The following is a 26584-nucleotide window of genomic DNA, read 5'->3' on the forward strand; positions in this document are numbered from 1 at the left end:
CCAGCAATTTGGAGGTCAAGCAGAGAGAGAGAATGCAGCCACACTGGCAGGCCTGATTAGGTGGCTTCCTGCTGTTCTCAGGACAGGGTTCAAAATCTGGAGCCTCATGCACAGGCCCTGCCTACGTCTCCAGCCCCTTCCTTTATCCTTCCTTCCAATCACAATAAACCCCTTTGTGAGGCTCCACACCTCCAGGTGTCTGCCCAGGCAGCTGCCCCTGCCCAAAGTGCCCTCCTCTAGGCTACTTCTTTTTTTTTTTTTTTTTTAAGATTTTATTTATTTGACAGAGACAGACAGCCAGTGAGAGAGGGAACACAAGCAGGGGGAATGGGAGAGGAAGAAGCAGGCTCCTAGCAGAGGAGCCTGATGTGGGGCTCGATCCCATAACGCCGGGATCACGCCCTGAGCCGAAAGGCAGACGCTTAACGACTGCGCCACCCAGGCGCCCCATGGCTACTTCTAACTCTTGCTCTTCCGAAGCTTTCTCTAACCTCCTCGGCAGATTTGCAACACCTGTCTCTGCTTCTGTGGCCTTCTGGACACACCACACTGTCATTGTCTTCCTGGGAGCTTGCTGGGGGAGGTGGCTGGTCGGCCTGTGTGTCCTGGACCTGGCGCGGCTGCGGCCCACAGTGAGCCCTCCTGCACTCAGCGTCTGTCCCCATGTCACCCACTAGTCTGAAGTGCATCATCAGATCTGGGGTGGGCTGAGAATGTAGACTTCATCACTTCTGGTTTGAGCCTGGGCTGCCACTCTGAACAGACTCAGAAAGGGACGTTAACAGAGGGAGGAGGTGTGTGGGCATGAGAATGAGTGGTGGCCGCACTGGGCATTTGCTGGGCCTCCCACTTGCCACTGCAGCAAGGGGAGAAAGAAGTAAAAAGACAAAAGCAGAGAAAAAAGAGCAACCAAGTTCATCTTCCCCCACTCCTGCCCCATGCTCATAACAAGAGACTTCACTGTGTAGGAAATCAAAGAGCTCACTGGGGAGCGGGGGACCTGGCCTGAAGGGGTCATGTCAAAGCTCCTGCATCCTCCCCAATTACTTTTATTCTGTCTTATGCTTGTTGTCACCACTTGCAGGCTCCTGAAGAAAGCCCCTCTGGCTGGGGGGACTGAGGAGGAGCAACTTGTCCATCTATTAAGCACCTACTAGGTGTTGGACTCCCTGCATTTGGTCAAGGGCACAGACTGAGGTTAGGCAGACTTGCATGCTGATGCCAGCTCTGCTACTGGCCACATAGCCTTGGGCAGGCCACTGACTTGCTCTGAGCCTCAATGTCTTCATCTGTGAGATGGGGCTATTTACACATGAATAGGGAATTGGGGAAGGTGATGTGTGACAGTGCCAATGGAATGCAGAGCATGGTGCCATTTTACAGACAGGGAAACTGAGGCTCAGAGAGGCCCAGATCGTGGTGCTAGGATGGACAGAGCTGATGTCTAAGAGCATTTCTTCCTCTGAAGCCAAAGGCTCTTCCAGTCTGCAACGCCCCATGCATACACTCTTTTTTTTTTTTTTTTAAAGAAAGGGAGGGGGACATGAAAGGCAGAGAGAGAATCTTAAGCAAGTTCCACACCCAGTGCGGAGCACAATGTGGGATTCAATTTTACAACCCTGAGATCATGACCTGAGCTGAAATCCAGAGTCAGACGCTTAGCCGACTGAGCCACTGAGGCACCCCTCCCCCATGCATACACTCTTATTTGTCATTCATATGGCTGATCCTGGGGCCTTGGGTTGGTCTCTGGATATTCAAAGATGATTCAGACAAAAGCTCTACCCTCTGAGGGACAGGGCCTCCCACCGCTGAGTGCTTCATAACCCCTTCTCCCACTCAGAGAAGCTAAGGGTGGGCACTCCTGACTATACAGGAGAAGAAGGGGAGTTTGGGAATTCCAAGCTCAGAGGCCCAGTTACTTCTTTCAGGACAAGGCAGGCAGCTTGGGCTACCCCTCCGAGCCTCGGTTTTTCCACCTGCAAAACGGGCACAATCCTATCTCGCCCAGAAGATAACCAGAGGGCAAAGCAGGAAGGCACTTTGGGTGGCCTCAGTGCTATTACGGAGAGCCCCAACCACTCTGTCTTTAGTTGAGGCCCATGTAAAGGCCCATTGTAGAGATTTGTGTAGATTCACATTTTTCAGCAAAGGAAGCCAGTGTCTTTCACCAGGTGCTCCAGGGAGTCCCTGACCCCATCACTCAATGAAGGCTAAGCATCACTGTCCAGCAGGACCAAGCCAACTTCCTGCTTTCCCGTGAATGCTGAATACAAACAGCACCAAGGTGGTGGAGCAAGGAAATGCAGGGGTCTGGATGGTTAGAGACAGCAAGGTTCAAGGCTGGATCCCCTTGCCTGGAGACCCTCAGTAAAGCAAGGACACTTGAAAATCACCTCTCATGCCATAGCTTTCCTATGGTCCAGTGGCTCCAAATCCTGTAGTGACCCTCCACGCCAGCATGGCTACGAAGAAAGAACTCGGGTGCCGTGCTCTCCCATGCAAAATGCAAAGCTATTTTTTTTTCCAGACGGCAAGTTCCTGTAACTGTAACTGATCAGCCTCCAGTTGAGAGGAAATTAGATTTCATCTGACTCCCCATTAGTCCTGGGGACAGAAGTGAAGGCGACAGAGCTGGGCAGAGAGCTGTTATCACAGCGCACCCCAAGTCTGGCCAGAGAAACAGACAGATGGTCTAAGTCACACCCCAGTGAGATGCTAACTAGAGCAAGTACCTTGGGAAAACACTCAGGCCTTATCTGCTTGGACATCCACAATGAGACTCATTCCAGAAGTGGCCCAAAGTCACTTAGTCTAGTCTGGTGGGTCATAAGGCAGGTGACCCATTGTGGGCCCCAAAGGCACAGATGTAGCTTGACATATCAGCTGACTGTGGGAGCCTCACGCATGGTCCCTCCATCCCAGGCCTCACCGTGAGCGACAGACACCAGCTTCCTACCTGGCCTTTCTACCTGGATGTCCCCACACCTCATACTCAACAGATCCCAAGTTCACCTTGCCAGGTTTTTCTTAAAAATGATGAGTGTTTTTTATATTTTCTCTGAAAAATCATTTCTTCTAGGTGGCAAAGATGTTCGACATTTTCTTCTAGAAGCTTTATAATTGTAGCTTTTATATTCAGATCTATGAGTTGTCTCAATTTAATTTTTTCCATCTATTTTTTAAATTGTCATTAAATCCATGTAACATAAAATTGGCCATTTTAACCATTTTTAAGTGTACAATCCAGTGGCATTAAGCATATTTACACTGTTGTGCAACCATCCCCACCATCCGCCTCTAGAACTCTTCCATCGTCCCAAGCTGAAACTCTGTCCCCATTAAACACGAACTTCCCATTCCCCTCCCCCCGGCTCCTGGCAGCCACCATCCTACTTTCTGTCTCTGTGAATTTGACTCTAGAGACCTCACGTAAGTGGGATCCTACAATATGTATGTGTCCTTTTGTGACTGGCTTATCACACTTTAGCACAACATCTTCAAGGTTTATCCAAGTAATGTGTCAGAATTTCCTTCCTTTTTTAAAGCTGAATAATATTCCATTATAAGTATAGACCACATTTTGTTTATCCATTCATCTGTTGATAGACATCTGAGTTGCTTTCCCCTTTTGGCTACTGGGAATAATGCTGCTACGAACCTGGGTGTACAAGTATCTGTTTGAGTCCTTGTTTTCAGTTCTTTTGGTTATATACCCAGAAGTAGAATTGCTGGATCATATGGTAATTCTATGTTTAATTTTTTGGGGGAACCACCACACAATTTCCCACAGCAGCTGCACCATTTTACATTCCCACCGACAGCACATAAGGATCCCAATTTCTCCATATCCTTGCCAATACTTGTTATTTTCTGCTTTTTGTTTTCTGTAATAGCTATCCTAATGGGTGCAAAGTGGAATTTCATTGTGGTTTTGATTTGCATTTCCCTGATGATTAGTGATGTACATCTTCTTTGGAGAAATGTCTATTCAAGTCCTTGGCCCATTTTTTTGAATTGGATTGTTTGTCTTTTTTTGTTGTTGAATTGTCAGAGTTCTTTATATATTTTGGATATTAATCCCTTATCGGATATATGATCTGCAGGTATTTTCTCCCATTCTATGGGTTTTCTGTTGGTAGTATCTTTCGATGTACAAAAGTTTTCAAGTTCGATGAAGTCCAATTTATCTATTCTTTTCTTTTGTTGCCTGTGTTTTTGTAGTCATATCTAAGAAATCAATGCCAAATCAAATGTCATGAGGTTTTCCCCCTCTGTTTTCTTCTACCTCAATTTGATTTGTGCATGGTGTGAGGTAGGGGTTCTAATTTAACCTGTCTGAAATCTAACCCTTAAGTTTTCCCACCCCATCTCATTTTTCCCTGGGGTTCACTGTCACCTAAAAGGCCTTTTCTTCTAAGTGGACAGCTCAGAAAACAGGTTACCACTGTCACTTTCCTCTCCAATACCCAAGTCCCATTGATTTTGCTCTTTCTACATTCCTTAAAATTGTTCATCTCCCAGTATCTTCACAGCCCCTGCCCTTATTTTTCTCATCTCTTGCCTGGATGATGGTAGTAACTCCCTAACTGGCTTCCCTGCTGCCACTTGGGAGAGCAATTTCAATCATATCACAACCTCCCCCAATCCATCTTGCTCTTAGGATAAAGACAAAACTCCTTTATGTGATCTTCTAAGCCCTAGGTGGCCTGCCTAGGCTCCACCAGCCCCACCCAAAACCCCATTCTCCTTACTGTCTCTGTTCAACCCACACTGCTCACTTTCCCCACTAGGCCTTCATCTGTTCTGTTCTCTCTGGAATGCTAATGCTGTTCCCTCCCCATCATCACCTAGTAAAGTCCTCCTCATTCTCCTACTCTCAACTTCAGCCCACCTCCTCAAGGAGGCCTTCCCTGATTCACTACTCTATACTCTCTGTCATCACATGGTTGCATTTTACATGTATTTGTGTGACTGTTGGATTCATTTAGATACTAGATCACTGAGGGCAGGGCCTGTGTCTGGATTTGTACTGCTAAGGCCTAGCACAGTGTCTAATACATAGTGGGTCATAGTTGGGGAGGGAAAGAAGGAAGGAAGGAAGAATAAAGGGAGGGAAGAAAGGAAGGGAGGAGAGGAGGGATGGTGAGTTCATGCAGTGAAAAGATTGATTTCCTTTGCTATAAAGGTTCTTCCCAAAGTGGGAAGCTATGACATTCAGTGTATGATCTCCAGGGGGCAAGGAAAAAATTTCAAATTTTCTGGAAACGTATTATATGAGAAACACCATGCAGGCCCTTTCTCAGCCTGTTTCCTCATCTATAAAGTGTTTCCTCATCTGTAAAGTGAATAACAACACTGCCCTGCAGGGTTGTCCTATTAGAAGGGATGATGTGTGTGAAAGTGCTGAGTCCCATGCTCCATAGATGACCTTGAGCCAAGCCATGCTCTCCAATACAACCAGACTCTCCTGGGTTCTCTGTGCCTCAGCCTTCTCTTCACTAGCTGCCAGATCTGGGCATGGACATGTTGCTAGAATGGTACACGGATACCCAAGTACCTTCTGAAGCATGCAGTCTTTGAGAACTGCCCCAGGTACATGCCCTAGGAGGCTTAAATCAGCTACACCTGCATCTGGCCATACCTGAAACCTGGGCAGGACAGAACCTCAGAAAAATGTTCATGGCCCATCTACTTGGACATCTAAAAGTAGACCCATTCTAGAAGTGGCCCAAGACTTAGCCCAGCCTGGTGGGTCAGAAGGTGGATAACCCCAATGTAGGTCTACTGTCTCTGAAAAGTCTAGGCTCTGGGTAATTCTTCCCCTCACATGTGACTTATGCCAATCTTCCTGGTGGGCAGGGGAGACCCTGAGCTACCCTTAGGCACTAGGTGAAGGCCAGAAGAGGTCCCGAGGAACTCTGGGACACAGACTGGGCCTTCATATTTCTTTCAGGGAATCTTGGCCTGCCCTGGGCCCGGGACTGGAGGAAGGGCATGTGCTCATGGATGAGTACAAAGTTCCCTCAATTATGGGTTTCCTGTTCTCTGTTGGGTAGGCTCCCTGCCCTCTCAACCCTCCATTCCTCATAGCTGGGGTCATCTGGACCCTGCCTGCAGACTCTAGGCTCTGGGCCCAAAGGTAGTCTCTAACTGGGAAGGGATTCAAAGATCCCAGGCCTTCAGCCTAGGGGGCTTGTGTTATGTTGGTAAAGAGGCCCCAACTATAGGGACTGGCTCTTGCCTTGTCTCTGGCACAGAGCTCCCTCCCATACCTCGGTTCTTTTGGGGCTAAGGCCCTGCCAAGTTCTTACCAGGGTTCCAACCCCCACCTAGACCCCAACTTGCTCCAGGCTTTCTCGTAAGTGGTTCTCAACACCATCCTCTTCTCCGTTTCTATTTCCATCATCAATGCCCACCTGGATGATTGCACCAGCATCCTCATCGACCCTGCTGCTGCCCCATTGCTCCCACAACTCATTCTCCACACAGCAACCACACATATCCCTAAAACAGAAACTGAATCACATCACTTCCCTGCTTAAAACCTCCCAACAGCTTCCAGAACACTCAGAACTAAGTACAACATCCTCACTGAGATCTGTAAGACCAGCTCCAGGTACTCTGGCCCACACTCTCTGCTCCAGCCACATTAGACTTCAGTCTGCTCCAACCTGTCATTCCTGGACCTCAGAACAGAGCATCTCTTTTTGCTGCAGTTACTGATGGGGAGGGGTGCTGTAACCCTCCTGAGAATGAAGGTAACACAGATGCAGGCTGCGCTGAGAAATGGAAAGATCTCATTTGAGCACCAAGATACAAACATACCTGAAGCCAATCTTCCCTGTTCTTTTCCTGTTAAGTTAGATAACACATCCTTTTTTCTTTTTTAAAAAAGATTTTATTTATTTTTGTATTTGTGTGTGTATGTATGTATGTATGTATGTATGTATTAATTACACAGGGCTTGGTCCCATGACTGTGAGATCATGACCTGAGCCAAAACCAAGAGTCAGACCCTCAACCAATTGACTCACTCAGGCGCCCCTGCAACTTTTTTTTCTTAAGCAAACTTGAATTGGCATTTATAGTACTTGCTTCCAATTAATTCAACTGGCCTACCCTCCCTCATCGCACCCCATCCCTTTTTCTCTTCTTTCAGCATGCCAGCTCCCACCTCAGGGCTCTTGTCCATGCTGTTTCCTTGATTGGTGGTGCTCTTTCCCCAGATATCTACATGTCTCATTCTCTAACCTCCTGAGGTCCCTTCTCAAATGTCACCTCCTCAGGAAGGTCTGCCCTGACCACCCCATTAAAAATAACAAGCTTCATCATCCCCTACCACCTCACTGTGCATTATTTTTAAAGTAATACTTTAACCACGCATATTATATATTTACTTATTGTCTGTCTCCCTCCACTAAACTTTAAACTCCATGAAGTCAGGGATTGTATGAGGGTGACCCACTGTCCTGGTTTGCCTAAGAGTGAGGCGTTTTCTGGGATGTGGGACTTTTGGGGCTAAAACCAGGAATGTCCCAGGCAAACCAGAACAAGTTTATCACCCTAGACTGCCTTATTTGTTTACCATAAAATCCCCCTGCCCAGGCCAGTGCTGCCACATGGCAGATGTTCACTATACAGCTGAGTGCGTAAATGAACACAGGCCCTAGCCCAGGAGGTGCCATACATGATTTCTGTTTCATTCCACCCTGACAGCCCACCTAGGAGGTGAGCCCTATAGTTAACCCCACTTTACAGATGGGAGCCTGGCATGTGGGCTCTGCCGGCCGCAGAAGTCAAGCTCTTAACTGGTCCGCAGGGTGCACCTCCCAGTTACACCTGCTCTGCTCATGCCAAGGGACCCTCAGCCCCTGTCAACCAAAAAGCTACAACTGGGCTGAGAGAAGCCCACCTCTCACTTTTCCCCACCCAGGTGGGTCAAAACTGGCTCAAGGGCAGCCTGTTTCTGGCCAGACTGGTGGTGAGGGGAGAGGAAGGGTGGTCAGTTCAGGGGCTGGTGACAAGCTGCACAAAGGCTAGAACCCAGAGTGTGGCAGCCACTTCCCCTGGGCTGTGGAGACCTGGGGCTCCACCAGCTCCAGGTCTCCCTGAGTTCTTGTCAGCCTGCCCTAACTCCTATGACAGAGCTGGAGAAAGCCTGCATTCTGCTCACCTGCAGGGCCTAAATGAAAACACTCTTCCCTCCTCAGTCCAGGGAAAGGCCCCCCTGGGGAAACTGAGGCCCAGAGAGATGAAGTCGCTTGGCCAAGGTGAAGACGCTCCCAAGGGGATTCCCACAGATTGTTCAGGGCCGTCTCCCAAGCTCACGTGTTCTCTATTTTCCCTCATCTTGCTGGCGAGGGTGATGATGGAGACGACCAAAGTAGCTGCTGTTCATGGAGCCGGCTCTGCATCAGCTCTCATTTCAAAACACCTCGTGTGGTCAGTGTACTCGTCTCCATCTTACAGATGAGGAAGTTGGACACCACAGGAGTGAAGTGACCGACCAAGATCACGCATACGGCACGGATGGTTCCTAATGGGACCAAACTTACCCTGCCCTCTCTCCTTCCTATCAACCTACCTGCATACCTGCCTAACAACCAACCAGCATTTATTGAGCACCAACAAGGTGCAATGCCCTGCCCGTACTGCCGACACCACCCCGAGCACCGGTGGTAGGAGGAAATCCTGGGCTCCCATGGCAGCCCTGGCTCCTGGCCAGCGGCAGCTGGAAATCCTTTCCTGAGGGACCTCCTGGATTCCACACCAGGATCCCCTGGGTCCCATTAGCAATCCCCTCGGGAGTCTCTCGCTGGGGAATTCTTCTCTGCAAGTTTCATTCTGAAATCACAGCTGCTCTGTCCCCTGCCTGGCCACCAAGGGGCTGTTTTTCATAACAAAGTGGAAGGGGAGAAGGGCCACAGGAGGTTTTAATAATTCCATTGTCGGAAATTTCCATGGAGGTGTTAAAGACCTGCTGGCTGGCCTCCAAATGCTGCCCTGGAAAAACTTCAAAAAGGAATTGCCCCCTGCAGCCCAGAAGGATGCTGGAGCTGCCTACAGAAGGGCTCTGTGGTCCGTGCATCGGCATTAGCCCCTGGCATAGAGCTGGGCACCCAGAGGCCCATGGATAAAGGAAAATGGGGACCCCTTTCTCTTCTGGAGGGAAATGTGAAAGAACAAGGAAGGTCCTCCTTTTGGGGGGGGGGAGTCCCAGCCCAGAGTCCATTTCTCTGTGACTTGCTCACTGTGTGACCTTGAGTTGTTCCTAGACTTCTCTAAGCCCAGCTTCTCCCTTGTGAAAGAAGGTAATTGGCAGGATGCTAAGGTCTGAAGCATTAGTGAGGAGTGCTGGCTCTGACTTTGGGTCTCCTGAGTTCCAGGGACTGAAGCCAGAGAGGGTGCAGAGAAATGGAGTTTCTGGTAACTCTGGAGGCCTCCAAAGGGACCAGAGGCTTCCTGGGAGGGAGAAAGTGACCTGAACACCCTTCAGGTCCTGGAAAGTGCTAGCTGGGGGTGGAACAGGCAGAGTCCTCACTGCCCAGCTGCTATCTGCCTCTCCCACGGGCATGTGGTGTCCCCAGATGCCTCTCCATGAGGGAAGGGGGATGGCCTGAGGGACCTGCACACAGGTGAGGGTCCTGGGATGCCCCCGGTGTCTCCCACAGCCATCCCACTGCCACTGGCTCTGGGGGTCTCTCTGGCATTCTGAACTCTTCAACGCCCACCAGTTCTCCTGCCTCGGTTGCTTCCTCTGTCCCAAGGCTGCCTTAGCCCAGGCTCTGTCTTCACTCCTGAGCCAGGCTGGCCTCTGCTCTTTCCAGCTCTGATGCTGTCCTGCAGAATGCCCTGCAGGGGCCCCAGGCCCCTCACTTCCCAGCTACAGCAGAACCAGAACTGGGCACCAACCCAGTGCCACACCCCTCCCTTCACCTGACACCTCTCCTTCCAATGCAGGAAAACCCCCTTACACATCAGAAGCCCACAAGAATACAGCCACACGCAACGGCCCAAGAAGAATCCCCCGCAGACCAGGAAAAGAGGTGGCTGCCTACGTAGACCTGGGTTGGAGCCCCAGCTCCTCATGTTCTGTACAGATTCCTTTGCAGCTCTGTGCCTCAGTTTCCTCAGCCATGAAATGGGGATGAGGCCACGTCCCTTGCACTGTTGTCATGAGGGTACGAGGAGAATGAGGTAGAAGTCCTGGGCACAGAGCAGACCCTGGGTAGGACTGACGTGAGTGGGACCCCCTCTGTGAAAGTGACTGGGTGAGGCTTCTGTTTGAAGGTGGGAGGGGTGAGAGGAAGGAGGCAGGGTGGGGGCAAGAGGTGAGGGAGGATGTCGAAGGCTAGGGAGCCACTGTCATCGCTGACATCATAAAAGCCGCATCCGCTTTTTCAGCTGAGCACTGAGGATGCGCCAGACACTGAGGTAAAGGCTTCTCGTGTCTTCCTCACCGAGGTGCTGCCTGGGAAGGTTTATTACCTTATTTTACAGCTGTTGAAGCTAAGGTTCAGAGGGGTGAGGTCACCCGGCTGATGAGTGACACAGCTAAGGACATTTCCCCCTGAGCTCTACCCTGGGTGAGGGCACAGGAGGGAGCAGGGCAGTGACAAGAAAAACTGGACAAGGAGGGGATGGGGGTGATTACTTTATCTGTATCCAAATTTTCTCCACAGACGAGGGCAGGTGGTGGGGGTAGAGCAGTGTGGGGGAGAACCTTGTCCATCCCTGCCGTTCGCCTCCACAGAGAATCACAAAGGCCGGGGCTGAGCACTGGCTGTCCTGGCCTTTTGTGTGGCTTGGCAGGGGCTTTCCTGCTCTGGCTGGCCCTGTGGCCAGGACTCAGCTCCTAGGGCCTGGGAGTCAGGGGGTCACTCTGCGACAGTGCTGTGTGTCAATGGCAGGGGAAGGCTTTTGCAGAAGCTTCTGACAAAATCCTGTGAAATCCATGCTCCTAGTACCCATTCCACAGTGGCCCCAAGTGCACACAGGTCCAGGGCATCACAGAATAAGCCAGTGCATCTGGAACCTACAGCTGAGGGGTGGTGAGTGAGATGAGGGGGACGGTCTGGTCTCAGGGTGTGGAGGCGCTCGGGGCAGGAGCCAGACCTGAGCACCATGTCAGCATTCCGCAACCCTACTTGCACCACATCATTTGCTGGTCCAAGATCCTTCCATGGGTGCCCATTGAGCATGTGCAGGATTTGGTCATACAAAGTGGATTCAAACCCCACTCAGCCCACTTATTAGCTATGCAACTAGTTTCTTGACCTGGAAAATAGGATTTTTACCACCAATTGCCCAGAATTGTACAGGGATGTAATGAGATGACATTCCCTTTCCACACAGCAGCCAGAGGGGTCTGTGTATGTCTCACCCCTCCTTGAGACCCTTCAATGTCAGGATCAAATCCAAACACCACATGTGACCTACAAAGCCCCACATGATCTGGCCTCTCACCGCTTCTGCCTCATCTACTTCTCTCCTCTTTGCGCCTTGCACCCCAGCCACAGTGGCCTCTGACCTCCGAACAAGCCTCGCTCTTTTCCATTCGGGGCCTTTGCACATGTTGACTCCTTTGCTGGGATCACTCTCCCCCAGATGGGACACAGCCAGGAACTTCTCATCATCCAAACATCATCTCCTCCTCTCCCTGACCACCCTACTCAAGCTGTCCCAGGCAGCCCCTTTGACCCTCCTGTTACATTTTTTCCTCATAACAATCACTATTGCCCAGAATTACATTATTTTATTTATTAGTGAGACCTCCTCTGTCTTACTAATCCACACGGCCTTACATGGTGCCCGGCATGTAGCGAGAGTTCAATAAATACTTGTTAAATGAACAAATAAATATGTAATGAATCTGAAACACAGTGGGCCTTGAATACATGCTGGTCCCTCTTTCCTTACCCATTCCCAGTGCAGATTCCCTCCCTACCACCACCACCCCCAGTGCGTGCGTGCACACACACACACACACACACACACACACACGACCAAACTAAATCCCCAAATGGAACCAAAGACCAAACCCCAAACAAGAAAGCCCTGTGTTAGGAAGGGGATGCTAGGGGTCACTAGGGTTCTAAGACAAGTTGTAAGGCTTTGCCTGGCTTACTTGAGGCTGTAAGCAGTTCAGGTCACTGGAAAGGGCCCAGGGCAATCCCTCACTTCTCAGCATGAAGCTGGTAGGCCACTGAGCCCTGGGAATAACCTGCATTCTGTCTCTGGTTCTGTGGCCTTATGGGGGGTGAAGAACGTGTATTGTGGGCAAGGACGGGTCTGGTTCATTCACACCATGTCCGGTGCCCTCAGCTCAGAGTAAGTGCTCACTGAATGCTTGTTAATGAATAAATGAATGAGGGTTGGGTTGGACAGCAAAAAACCAGAGGGGACTGGCCACTAGTGTCCATGGGCATCACCAGCTTGGGACATGGTGCCAGGTACTGCCCAATGCCACCAACTGAGAGTACCTACAATAATATATCCTCTGTCATGCCCCTGCTCAAGAACCTGTAATGGCTCCCACTGACTCTGAGAAAAAGTTTGGATTCTGTAGTCTGGCGTTCAAGGCCTGCCTACTTTCCTCTCTCCCTGCCTCCTTGCCTCCCTGCCTCCCTGCCACTTTGCTTTCATCCATTCATCCATCTCTCCATCCCTCCATCCATCCACCCACCCATCCTTTCATGCAATATTCACTGAGTGCTCACCAGGTTCTAGACAATATGCTAGGTGCTGGGATCACTTCTGTAATAAAATTATCTCACCAAATATCCATCTGCAAATCCTGTCTGCTCTACCTTCAAAACACACAAACAGTGTGGTTACTTCTTACCACCTCCACAGTCTCTGCCCTGGCCCAAGCCACCAGCTTCTCACCAGGCTCACTGCAAAAGCCTCCTCCCTGGGCTCTCTGCCTCTCACCCCTGCACCCCGCCCCCCCATCTGTTCTCCACACACAGCCAGAGGCAAATCAGTCCCTCTTCTGTTCTGAATCCTCCTGTTGCTCCTGTCATTCACCAGGAGAAACCAAAGTCCCTACAATGGCCCACGAAGCCCTGCATAATTTGCACTCCCCACCCCCCTGTTACCTCTCTGAACAACTCTCCTAACCTCCCCCTTGCTCACTCCCCTCTCTGGCCTCCTCACCATTCCTTGAATCCAGTGAAAATGCATCCACCTCAAGGCCTTTTCACTGGCTGCTACTTCTGCCTGGAACCCCCTTCCCCAGACAGCCATGTGGCTTCCTTGGGTCTCTGCTCAAACGCTCCCTTCCCAGGGAGGCCATACCTGACCCTCTCTTCGAAACAACTCTCTTCATCTTCCTTCCTCTGCCTTATTTTTCGCCATACTTGACGTGCCACTCACTTATGTCTTGCTTCTTTTCAGCCCCTTGACTGCAAGACCAGGAGGCAGTGAACTGGCTTGTTGCACTTAGCGTGACGTCCTCAGTGCCTGGAGCACAGTAGGCCCTCAGCAGACGGCTGTTCATGGAGTGAACGACCCCCCCCATTCCTTAGGTATGGGTGGTTATTTTCTTTCTCAGAAGGACTTTCACATTCCTTCAGTCAGTGGTTCCCCAGGGTCTGTTGTAGTCACCCCTTTGGTCTCTCATTAAGCAGATTTGCAGACCCTTCCCCAGCATCAGATTCACAGGTTCTCCCCAACCTACTTTCCCTCTCACCATCTCTGGCCCTTTCTAAAAGGCCCGCACACCTGCTGGGACTTCCGTGGCCTCTCCCTTGATGCCCCATCCGTTCCAAAAGCCCCTTCAGCTTGCCTGTCTACCATCTCGTGACCGTCTGCTCCTGTTCACCTGGATACCTGACCAGCCTCCTCATGGGCCTCCAGCCTCATCCTTCCAACCTGCTATCCCCGCTGGGGCCACGGGATCTTCCAAATGAGCCGGTCTGGTCACATTAGTCCCCAGCTTAGAACCGTTCAGCCCACTGCCCTTGGCTTGGCCTGGCTGGCTCTCCGGCCCAGCACTCACCGCCCCCGCCTGCCGCCTTCTGCTCTGGGCGGCTGGTGGCGGGCGGCTTCCTCCCCCGCTCAAGCTGCGCTTTTGCCTGGAGCACCCTTTCCACTTCCTACCTTCCTTCCAGTTGACTAGCTCTTATTTATCCTTCCACTCGGCTGCCATGTGAGGACCCCTTGAGGTGGTTCCCTAAGAGCCCAACAAAGAGCTGGTGGGGGGTGCCTCCTCTGGGTCTGCCCCCGCCCCCCTCCCCCACCCCAGCTTCCCCAAGCCTGGTTGATGGCACACGGTTTGCAATGACTGGTCACCCTGCCAGACCCAGACTCTGGGACTGTGAAGCGACTGTCGTCACGGTCAGGCGTTGGGAGTCAGGCTGCTGGCTGGGTGCCCTTGGGCGGCTCGCTGTCTCAGAGTCTCAGTTTTCTCATGTGTGCAGTGGGCTGGTGCCTGCCAGAGGCCTGTTGTATTAAGTGAGCTGCAGAGCACTTAGAACAGCACCTGTGTCTGTGCACCTGTGTCTGTGTCAGTCGGCAGCATCATGATTCGGAAACTGGCCCAGGGAAGAAGCCCGGGGGGCTCTGACCTGTAGGGGCGTCTGGCTGCCCAGGGCCTCCTCTTGTGTGCTGGGGGGCAGGGGCTGGGTTAGGGGGACAGCACATCACCTTGGCCTCTGACTTTCTCCTTTCTAAGAAGCTTCAGTTTGCTTCAGTTGATATTTTAAAATAAGAGCCTGTTCTCTGACTCTACCTCCTGCCCTGGTTTGCGCATGGCTTTTTTTAGCCGATCTATTGCATCCAGCCTTTTTACGGGAGCCAGATTCCTTGCCCCCCCCCCCCCCCCGCCCCCGGGTCTCAGGGCTACTTGTTGGGGAGTGGGTGATGACGTACCCTGCTGTGCCATGCCATCCGCCATCCACATCATCGAGGGGGAAGGAGGGAAATGCCCACCCCCGGCGCACCCCAGCCAGACTGCACTGGGCACCGCATGGACGCTGGCACCTGACTGTGGTAATGAGGGCACGGAGAGGGCGTACCACAGCCGGTAAACGGCAGAGCCGGCGGCTTGCAGGCCCGTGCCCTCTGCACTAGCCTCCACGGCCTCTCATTCAAGGACTGCTGAGGGGCCAGGATGGCCATAGTACTGGGACAGAGTAAAGTCACAGGTATGAGTACAAAGACCCCACGGAGAAGGAACAAAACCCCTAGGAACTTCTATCTGCCAGCGAGGGAAAGAACAAACAGGAGAAGGAAGCAGCAAATTGCCAGATTTTGATGAATCTACGTTGGATTGTGAGTGGCACCAGGACTGTACATACCATTAAGAAAGAAAAAGCACTTCCAATAAAACCAGGGTGCGCCATCAGCTGCAAGACGTATCCCGGACTCGGGGAACGTGACCACGTGGAAAAAAATGTGCGTCCCCATATGGACAAAACGTTACTGACCGTGGTCACATCAGGTCACTGTGGGATGTGGGGAGAGGAAAAGGCGCCCGTTGTAATGGACCCTTCTGTAGCAAGCCATGTGTTTTAACAAGCATGCCCTTAGTTTTGTAATTCAAATGACTGCAGTTTAAAAAAGGAAAACAGGGTTTTCCAAGTGGTAGCTGCCTGGTTTCCTTTCTGGCTACCTCCTGGCCTGGGGACACAGTAATTGGCAGCTCTGGGTGCCCTGCTGGGGACTTGCATGGGGGAGGGCAGGTAAGCACCAGGCACGCTCTTTCCAGAGCTCGGTCTGTGTGGGTCTAATCAGCAGAAATTTCCCTTTATTAAGGCCTGGCCCCCAAACCCATCATTAAGTGCTCTTCAAGCTTGAAAGTCCACAGTGGACCGACCACAAACAATGTGACAAAGCCCAATTTCCCAGAGAACAGGACAGCTGAGAGCTCTTCCTCCTAGACCTTCCTCTGCTTTATTCTGCCTCATCCCGTGCTACAGACCTACAGACTCGTCTGTCCATCTGTCCTTTACCGCCCTCCGCCCAGCTAGAATGTAAAGGGTGGGAGACGCAGATGGCATTGCTTTCACTGAAGGCTGCACAGAGAGGCTCACTAAAGGCAGGGGAGTTGAGTGTGGGGTCCTAGGCAACTGCCCACAATCATTTCCAGCCCCTCCTGTAGATACTAGGTCAAGAATGAGTTTGCACAAAACAGAAAGCCTCCCCCAGGGCTAGCCCTTGAATGCAACAGTCAGCCAGACAGACAAGCTTCCTGTCCTCAAGGAGCTGATTGTCTAGAGGGGAGACAGACAACAAACAAGGGAATAAATACAGAAAAGAATGTCAATGTGATAAATTCTGTTAAAACACAAGTGCCATGACAGGGGAAGCTCTTTTTAATAGATGAGGGATGGCCTCAGTGGGGAATTGCCACTTATCTTGATGAGAAGGAACCTATCATATAGAGAGAAGGAGAGAAAGCATTCTAGATAGTGACACAGCATATGCAAAGGCCCTGAGACAGGAAAGAGGTGGATAAGTTTCAGGAATGGGAAGGAAGCCAGTAAGCTAGAGAAGAGTGAGTGAGGAAAAAAGGGTGGGATGAGTGGCCAGACACTGAGAGGCTATGAAAGGAGGCTGGGTTTTATCCTGTGCCTCATGGGGAAGACTGCAGAGTTTTAAGCAGGGAGCACCACAGTCTGATTCGTATTGTTAGAAGAGTCCATCTGGCCACTTAGGGAGAACAGATGATGGGGGGCCACAAGAGAGGATGGGGGGAACCAGTGAGGGAGGTCGCCCTTTCATTTATTCAACATGTGTTTATTCAACAAAATTTTAATGAAATCTCTGAAAAACACAAAAATAAAAATAAATGAAACTTATTGGCTAAGGCACATCTCCAGAGGCCCAGTGTCTGCTGCCTGGGTGCTTATAATAACAGGAGAGTCAGGAAGGTCTTCCTGAACAAGGAGACATTTCATTGGGGTCTTGAAGGATGGCTAAGGGTGTTCCAGGGGTGGGCATGGCTTGGGCAAAGCCTCAGAGGTGACGGGAAAGGTCAGTGTGAATGGGAGCTGTGCTCCAATTTGTATAAATGACTAAATTCCTGACCAGCTTAGTGCATGAAGTAATTCACTGACAAAGAAGTGGTATGAAGGGGAAGTGTGGAAGATGCTGGAAGGGTAGGTGGGGGATAAATCACAGATGGGGGCTGAGGAGACTTGGCAGTGGGGAACACTGAAGACCTTGACCAGAGTGACAGGCCAAATGGGCATTCTGAGAAGGCGTCCCTGGTGGCCATGAAGGAAACTACAGCAAGATTCAGGCAGAGAGAGCAAAGGGGAGTGCAGGCTCGTCTTCCCACTCTGAATCTATGAATAATAACAATACTAGTACTACTGACAATAGATGCTTCATAGAGTTTCCTGTGAAGAGCATCAGGTACTGTTCTAAGCTCCTTACACCTATTAAATTATTTAATCTGTGCAAGAACGCTATGAGATGGGTACTGTCATTTACTCCCATTTGCAGGTGAGGTAACTGAGGTACAGCCAGGGTAGATCACTTGCTCAGGGTCACACAGCGAGGAAGCACTGGGGCTGGGAATCAAGCCCAGGCTTCTAGGCTCTAGAGTCCACTCTTAACCACTGCCCTGTGCTGTCTTCTCCGTTTTACACCCCACAATTCTCCATCCTGGGATTTTGTCTCCTTGACAGAGAAAACCCCCTTTGGACAGTGCCTTTGGCTGCCCTCCGAAGCCCTAAGAATACAGCTACACATCCCTCCACGTACACTAACTGACCAGCTCCCACTCACAGCACAGTTGCTAAGCAGGCGAGTCCCTGATCCTCTCTGAGGAAGCTGTGTCCCCCTCTGTAGAGTGAGGATAGAATGCCATTCACACGGATGGACATGAGAACTGCGTGTCAGACACTGGTGTGGTCATCACAGTCGCCACCAGGCATGGAGCAGGGGCTGGGCAGGGTCTTTGACTCCCATCTTGCATCATCTCCACAAGGGCGACAGCCATTTCCCCCACCAACACAGGTGACAACACTGAGGCTCAGAAAGGAACAATAACGCACCCACAGAAACAGTTTGGCAGAGTCGGGATCTGAATTACAGTTCCCTCAGTAGGGCCTAGGAGGCGCTTAAGGCATTGAAGACTTCTCTTCAAAATGTGGATCTGGTGTGACTCCAACCCTACGGGGGTACTGGGATGTCTTTTAGGGAATGAGGATGAACAGCAAGGATGTGGCTGATTCCTGGGGCCTGGGCCTGTCACTGCCAAGGGGTCAGCCTCAAGGGTCTCCTGAACTTGCTCCCATGCGCAGTTATGCTGGGGACACAGCCGGGTATGAATGGCCCTCCTCCCGGCTTAGGGTCTGGCCCAAGGCCTTGCCCTTTCTCCTGGAGGGTTGAGGGGTATGGCAGCCGATATCATGATGGGATCCCGGCCTTCAGTACTCTCTGCAACCTCAGGCAATGCTGCTCCGGGCCTCAGTTTCTCCTTGAACCCAAAGGGCACAGCAGGATGATAAGGAGCTGGGTTTCCTCGCAGCTCTAAGAGTCTGCCCAAACCACTGCACTTCTCCAAGACTGGCTCTCCTCCCCTCTAAATGGGACCACTGGCACTTGGGAAAGGTAAAGGAAGGCACGCTTGCTGAGCGCCTAGCACAGCCAGTGCTCGCTTAACAACAGCTGCTATGATTATCCCAGCTTACCCCCAAGGCTGCAGCAGGGCTCAGGGGAGCTCACCATGCAAAGGCTTGTCGGCCACTTTCCAACACTGGTGTTTGCATTCGCTTTAAGCTGCTGCAGTCCCATTGTAGAGGTTTGACTCGAGTTCAGAGAGATTCCCTGGAGAAGCTTTTGGAGGGCCCAAGGCAAGGGAAGCTGTTGGAATTCCCTTCTCTTGAGGCCATCGGGGCAGACTGTGGCCCCTGAGAGGGCAGAGGACACTCTTAAACAACTCTGGAGCCCAATGCTCAGCCACACTGGGCATGAGCACAGGGGTGGCCGAGGCCCCAGACTTCTTCCTCTACTGGTCCCATTTAACAGATGAGGAAACTGGGGCCCCGTGAGATCCAAGGACTGTGGTTGTTGAGGCAAAGTCTTGGACACATAAGTTACTCATGGTCCGGTCCCCAAGCTGGACATTAGCTCTCAGCTGCCACCTCGCACCTGGGGCTGTCCCGGCTGTCTCTAGAGCTAATTCATCTCCGGGTTTGGCCAGGAACTGGGCACACGGCCTGGCACAGACCAGCTACTCAGCCAATATTGGTTTTATTGATTTACATTCTCTTCCCTCTTCAAGATCCTCTGAGCTTGGAAACTTGAAATTGGCTGGAGGTGGGATGGAGAAAGGCCTCATTTTAATCTGAAGTGAGTCATGTAAGTTGATAAGTTTAGAAGTGGCCTAAAGAGCTCTTGATCTCCTGCCTTCAGATAGTTGCTAGAAGAGACTGGTTCTCAGCAATCTTTGCATTGCAAACGCACATGTAAGCATGGACACTGTCGCGCTCAGCCTGGGTCCCCCCCATGAGCCTGTGGAGCGGGTACCCTGGCTGCTGGGCTGTTATACCTTCTCTGCAGAATTGCCCTGGGCTGAACGGGGGCTGCTGCTGTCTCAGGCTTGCTCCTGAGGACCTCCACCCCAGATCCACACGTGTGTGCAAACACACAGCCACGAGCTCCTTCCCTCCAGCCCTGTCCCTTGCCTATGACCTTGACTAGCAGCAATGCCTGGGCAAATTTGAATCTTAGCCATTTAAAGTCCTAGGGGGCACATCTGGCCCCAAAGTCCTTGTTTTAAAGATGGAAATTAGTGCCCAGAGAGGGACGGTGATGGGTCCAAGGTCACTTGGGCTGTTCGTCAGGCTAGGCTGCACCCAGGTATCTCCTTCCGCACTCCCACTTCAATCCATTCTGTGGCCCTGTCTGCCCAGTGACTGGGCCAGGCAGCTAACCACGGCTTTTGCTCTCTCCAGGAGGGAGTTCTGCTGCGTCAACCCTGCAGTAGCCACTGAGAAGGCCGGGAAGTGCTGGCTGGTAGGCATGCAGGGTGGCCGGCAGACTCTGCTCACCTTCGGCATGGCCCAGCTCAGCCCCCTCCCCTGTACAGTGGTGAACAAGCAGAAATGTGAAGGGAGAAGGAAACCACTTCTGAAGAGAGCCCTGACCCAGAGGGTGCTGTATCTGGCTGCAGCTTCTTCTAGAAACCCGCCCTCCCCGGGCAAGGACCGCTTTTCCATAAGAATCAGAGTCCTAGGGAAAGATGGCAATATTGAGCTGCAGCCTGGACACTGGGGAGAGCCAGCTGTGCGACCTCGGGCATACCCACATGGCTCTTGGCCTCAGCTGCCCCATCTGTAAAACAAGTGCAGTCTGTATTGTTATTATTTTATTGAGCCCAGTGTCTATTTCAGCTGCCATTTATTGAACTAGAAGAGACTCATTAGAAGTTCATCAAAAAACAATTGCCTTCACTTCTGCCAAGCATTGCCCTAAGCACTTTAATTTTACTTAATTCTCCTAGCCATCCTATGAATTGGAGACTTTCGTTATTCCATTTTATAGATGGTGGCACTAAAGCACAGAGACGTTAAAACTTGCTCTAGGTCACACAGCAAGGAAATGGTAGAGCAGGAATTGGAATCCCAGAATCTGTAATTTAAACTCCTCCCTGTACTACAGTCTTTGTTGCTTGTTTTGAGCTGCCAATTACTAAGCACCTACTGTATACAGGCACTCTGCTAGGTACATGATTCACACATAAGCTTGCCGACTTCTCACAATAGCCCTGGGAGGAAGAGGAAACAAAGGTTCCTGCATGGTGCACAGAAATGCCCAAGGTCCCACAGTGACTGAGCTGGGGAGGCAGGCAGGAGACTGGCTTGTTCCCCCCAGCTTGGTCCTTTATAGGTTTTATCTTATTTATCGTATTTCACTGAATCTAAGGTGCATCCATTGTAAGATGCATTGCTATTTTACATATACTTCAGAAAGAAAAAGGCATGACTGGCTCTCCTGTGACATGCCACCAGTTATAATAGGTGCCCCTCTTTCCGAGATGTCAAAACATGCATCTGGGAACCTACACAATTCAGCTGTATTCACAAGAACCCTATAAGGTGGGCACTATTGTCCCCATTTTACAACTGAGGGAACCAAGGCTCAGTGCCCAGGTCTTGGCTCTGATGCTGCATCCTGAACCACCTGCTAACGTGGCCGCAAAGTCAGCCCACGGGGGATATGTACCCTGCCCTCAGGCATAGGTCAGGGCACTGAGAAGACGCAACACAGGCAGCAGAAGCCCAGCACCCCTTGCTCTGGACGAGGCCTTCACCCAGTGCAGAGGCCTCAGCCAGACTGGGGGATACCCCAAAATGGTTTCTTAAGGATCCCCCACTGCTTCACAGCCTTGACAGAAAAATGTGCCAGCTCAGCTTCCCATGCCACCCTTGACCTCTTGCTCCAGCCCAGTGAGGCGGGGGTTTGAGGGGGCCAGGCTGGAATGAGCTCTTCTGAACATTCCCCACGCCTCCTGCAAAGCAGTCCCTGGGGTGGCCAGACGTGGCTCTCTGGTGCAGCCCAAGCCAATGTGGAGAACGCCACAGCTTTATAGAAAACTGCTCTCGGGGTGGGCCTGGGAGCCCCACAGAGATCTGCTTCCTTCCTTCAAAGCTCTATGGCTCATGGACCCAAAACAGGGTCATTCATGCCTGGCTTCTTCCCACAGGCTTTTCAGCCTCATACACTCCACCACAGCACAACTTCCCCGGGCCTTTGCAAAAATTAAATCCACCTGCCTGCCTCCCCTGGGACTAGGACTTGCCTCTTCCAAGGCCATCGTTAAGGAAGCCCTCTGGGGGCCTTTTTCCAGAAGCAGGAGAGAAGTTCAACATTTCTGAACATCTGGCGTGACTGGGGCTGCATTTGTGACAGTTTTCTATCCATCACATTACACACTGTCTTGTTAGGCAGGTTGCTTCAACTCCACTTTGCATGTCAGGGCGCCAAGCTCAGCAGGGCAGAGCTACTGGCTCAAGGTCACAGCAGTAAACACGGGCATTAGGATTTAAATTCAAGTCTTTCCGATGGCACGAGAGGAGGCCGTTTTAATATCCATCTCTGGACAGGCCCTGAGCCAAGTGGTCCCTTAGCATTACTTTACTCAACCCTTACAGAACAAATAATAGTATGATGATGATAACACTATTGCTATTTCCATTTTACAGATGACGAAACATCCTCTGAGCCTTCAATGGGCCCATAACTCCAGGCCAGGCACTTCGGCTGAATCCCACTTGCCTCTCATGACATCTGGGAAGGTGGGTACTTTCACGGATAAGTAAACCAAGGTTAAATCTCTAGTTTGACCACCCGGAGCTATCTAGTGGTGGAGCCACTTGGATGAGGCCTGGAATAAGCAACTACCCTCCCACACCTGAAATGAACAAATATTTGTAAAGTGCTTGAGGATATATTTTAGCTATCAGTAATGACTATTATGATTATTAGCATTTTAGAACTTGGCGATTACCCCACCAGGTTGGTGCTGCTGTCCCCATTCTCCAGATGAGAACCACGAGGTCCACAGAGAATGAATGGCAGAGATAAGAAGGCACTATGGGCTCTCAACCCTGTGCTGTGCAGGTCTCCTGGGCCTAGTATAGCCCCTTCATACCTCCAAGCTCCCCTGCCCACCTCCAGCTCTCCTTTCTGGAGCTCAAGAGCCGTGGGTCTGCACAGGACGGGCTGGAATGCCTGACCCATGGGTTTCTGGTTATGGGCAGTCCCCAGCCAGCTCTAAGAAGATGGAAAGGAGAAAGAGCACCTGAGACCTGGGCTCAAATCCCAGCTGTGCCCCGCACTTGCTATGTGACTCTGGCATGTTCTTAACTTCCCTAGGCCTTGGTTTCTTTATCTGTAGAATGGGTGTTTGTGAGGAATAAATGAGACACCGTACAAAGGACTTCCCAGCAGTAAAGTAGTAGAGTATCAGTGATTAGAGTGGGCTGAAGTGTCCCTCCCCAAATTCATGTCCACCTGCAACTTCAGAATGTGGCCCTATTTGGAAATGGGTCTTTGCAGATGTATTTAAAGATCTTGAGACAAAATCATCCTGGAGGGATGGGCCCTATGTCCAGTGACGGGTATCCTCATAAATAGAAGAGAGGACAGGGAGACACACCGAGAAGGTGATGTGAGGATGAAGATGAAGACAGAGATTGCAGAGAGGCAGCCACGAGCCATCGAATGCCAGGGATCGCTGGCAGGCCCTGGAAGCTGGGGGTGAGGCAGGGAGTGCAGTCTCCCTCGGGGCCTCCAGAAGGATCCGGCCCTGCTGATCCCTTGAGGTCAGATGTCCAGCCTCCAGAACTGTGACAGACTACATTTCTGTTGTTTCAAGCCACCCGGGTTGTGGCCATTTGCTTGGGCGGCCACAGGAAACAGACTGTGACAGCAGTTCGTACCTCAGCCTTGCAGTGTCTCAGACCCTTCACCCCAGGGCCAGCTGACAGGAGAATGTGCCCTCACTGAGGACACTAGGCAGGCAGGATCACTGTTCCCTCTTTCCAGGGGAAAGCATGAGGCCAGGGGGCTGACATGACTTGCCCGAGGTCACCTGTCCCTGACTGACCTGGGCCCAGAAGCTGGCTCTCCTAACCTTTGGACCAGGCTTCCTCCCTCAGATCGGGGGACCTCTGGAGCCTCGGAGACCGCAGCCCTGGCCTCCTTCCCCTGCCTCCAGCAGGCCGGGCCATCTTGCCCTCCACTCCTCTGACCCTGTAGGACTTTCCTATATTGCACAGGATGCACCTAAGGCCTTGAAAACGCTCCCTCTGTCCATGGCAGGGCTTCCTCCTGCAGACGCAGGTGAAGCCCTCACACATCCCCTGGCTTCCAGTAGGTTCTCAGGGGTTGCTGCAAGTGTCACCTATTTTGTCTTGTCCTCCTACAGCAGCCCTCTGAAGTGGGCACCACCTCCCATTTTACAGATCAAAAACCAGGGCTGGAAGAGGCAAAGTGACTGACTCAAAGGTCAAACTCTTCAACGGCCAGGGTAGGTTTCAAACTCACACCTCTGATTCCCAATCCAGACGGATTCTCGAGCTCCACAACGTCCATTCACTGAGCCACCCGTGCAGACCGCGCCCTGAGCCCAGCCCTCTATGTCCATTACTTTTCTCACTTGCCCCGTGCAACGACCTGAGTGATGGGTACACTTCCTGACCATCCACAGACGCGTGAACTGAGCTTCCACACTATTTACTGCCTTGAACTCCAGGGCTTTGCTCTCTTCCCCATCTCCCACCACCACTGACTGTCTGGGTCCAGGGGCACATTCTCCATAAATATTTTCTTGTTTGAGGCTCCCACTGGAAGGGAGAAATGGATTACTGCATGTTCAGTGTTCTGGCCTTGGAGGGGGCAGGGTGGACCGGGGGACCCAGATTCCAGGCAGAAGACCCACCCCTGCCTCCCACACTGCTCTGTGTGCTCCAGGAGGGGCTGGGGAGGGAGCCTGCTCACCCCCCACAAAGTGTGTATGCATGTGGCATCCAGCACCTGCACCCTAGACTGCTCTGCTGCAGCCCCCGGGAGCGAAGGGGGGTTGAGGGGAATCATGCTGTGCACCTCAGTGTCCCCCACGGCCTCAACCTTCACCCTGCACCCATGATGTGCCAGCTGCTTCACACACATTACTTAGAATCGTCCCTACAGCCCTGCTTTAAATCTGTTCCCCTTCTACAGAGGGGAAGATCGAGGTTTACAGAAGATGAGCCATTTCCCTCACTGTCACAGAGCTGGGGAGAGCCATCACCACGACTCAACCCCAAGGCTCGGTAAGTCTCTTAGGAGCACCCCGCCCAGCCACACTGCTGAGAGATAGCCTTGTTTGCAGCTGGAAGGTTGACTGGCCCTCAGAAGGGCCTGATTTAGCTGTGCAGGGTGCAGCCAGAGCCTGGCAGTGGGATGGGGACTGGAGGGCTGGAGACCTGAGCATCCATCTCACTTTGCCACCAAATTGCCAGGGGACCTCAGTTTCCCCAAATGTGGCAGGAGCTGGTGAACAGCATGGTGCCCAGGTTACCCCCAGCTCTCAGAGCCTCGGAGCTCCCCCAAACCTATTCTTAATGGCCTCGGCTCCCCCAGGTACAAAGCTATAGAGGTGAGAACCCTGGGACACCTGTGAAAATGCAGCTCTCAGGACCTCCTGAATCATTGGGTGGGGGGACCCAGAAATTTGTCCTCCACCAGGTGATTCTTTAGGTCCAGTAATGCTTGAGCCCCACCAGCCTAGAGATTTCCCTTCCTTGCTTCCCCTCCTGACCTTGGTCAACTGCAGCAGCAAGGTGCTCCCCTGCTCTGGCTCCAGGCCCTGATGTCAATCACACCTCTATGCACAGCCCTCTATAATGCTCAAGGCTCTCGGACAGCTGGGGGGTAAGGCAAGGCAGGAACAGGCATGTCGGGCACAGAGGAGGCGGCTGAGGTGCAGAGGGACAAAGCAACTTGCCCAAGGTCATACAGCTGGTCAGAAGTAGAGGCTGAACTGGTGTGCTCATCATTTTAACTCGGAGTCAAACATTTGGAGAAAAGCAGGGGTCAAACAGGCCCCTGTTGCTTCATGCCTGGGACCTGAGCGAGCTGGTAAGTATCCTTCTCTCCAGCAAACACAGTGTGATCTTTGACAAATCCCTTCCCCTGACTGGGTCTCATTTCCCTGTTATGAATGGGTCCAGGCCAGGTAACTTTTTAGAAAGCACATGTCTGCTTTGGCTTTCTAGGTGCCTTCGGTTCCACCAGGTAAGAGGGTGGCACAGCTGTCTAGGACAGGGCCACATGTGCCTGTGGAGGACTCTGCTTTTACCCTCAGGAGACTCTCTGGACCCTTTCTTGGAGCCTCATCTCCCAAATCCCAAGTTCTTGGACTGCTGGTTCCCACGATGTTGGCACCCCAAACTGGAGCTGACCTCACGGAGAAAGGGAGGGGAGGGTCTAAGAGGGCAGGCAGGGAAACTGACAGCCTGGCTTCCACCCTGTCTCTGCCATGTTGCAGCTGTGTGACTTTGGGTAAGTGTCTCCACTTCTCTGTGCAGCTTCCTCATCTGTGGCATGGGAATAACATGGCTATGGGAGGCCCCACGGAGGTGATGGATGCAGAACAGTTAGCTCGATGAGAGCTAGCTGGCTTATTATTATTCACCCAAGTCTCCTGACCCACACCTGTGCTAGGTGCAGGGAGAGGGGGAGGGGCCCCAGCACTGCTGTCTCTCTACAGCATAAGTCACAGGCAGCTTTTCTGATCTGGGGTCTGGAGAAGACTCTGGGGGCTGCTGGCGGGGTCCTGGGCCCCAGCTCTCAAAGACTCCACACCAGTGGGCTAGTTTCCTCGGGCCAGAGAATGGGGGTGCTGGGGCCAGTCCAGACCCCTGGTAGTCTGGGCCATGGACAGCAGCTACTCCTTCCCTCTCCTCTGTCCCCTTTCTAATTCCAGGCAACCTTCTCTGCAGCACATCAAGAAGCTAAGGCGGCCTTTGCTGAGCCCCATCACAGCTCCCTCGGAATCTGGGCTGGCCCTTGGCTGGCCAGTGTCCCTCTGTCCTCACAGGTAGGTCCCCAAGGGCCAAGCCTGTCCCCAGTGCCC

At 51.9% G+C, this 26584-nt stretch overlaps 1 protein-coding gene and 1 long non-coding RNA gene across 9 annotated transcripts in view; one reads left to right on the forward strand and one right to left on the reverse strand.

Annotated features, from left to right (window-relative positions):
• The window catches only part of LOC130543632 (uncharacterized), a 32414-nt gene extending 10137 nt beyond the window's left edge, over positions 1-22277 (forward strand). Inside the window, exons 2-3 of one of the 2 annotated variants that reach the window (XR_008959128.1) lie at positions 13402-13532; positions 22167-22277. This is a non-coding gene — a long non-coding RNA (uncharacterized LOC130543632). Of the gene's footprint in view, positions 1-13401; positions 16814-22166 lie in introns of those variants that run through there. The other variant, XR_008959127.1, reaches the window with a different exon arrangement.
• The window catches only part of ATP2B2 (ATPase plasma membrane Ca2+ transporting 2), a 365663-nt gene that overhangs the window by 138698 nt on the left and 200381 nt on the right, over positions 1-26584 (reverse strand). The window lies entirely within an intron of this gene.

This window comes from Ursus arctos, unplaced genomic scaffold (genome assembly GCF_023065955.2).
Source record: "Ursus arctos isolate Adak ecotype North America unplaced genomic scaffold, UrsArc2.0 scaffold_14, whole genome shotgun sequence".
NCBI classification, from domain to species: Eukaryota; Metazoa; Chordata; class Mammalia; order Carnivora; family Ursidae; genus Ursus; species Ursus arctos.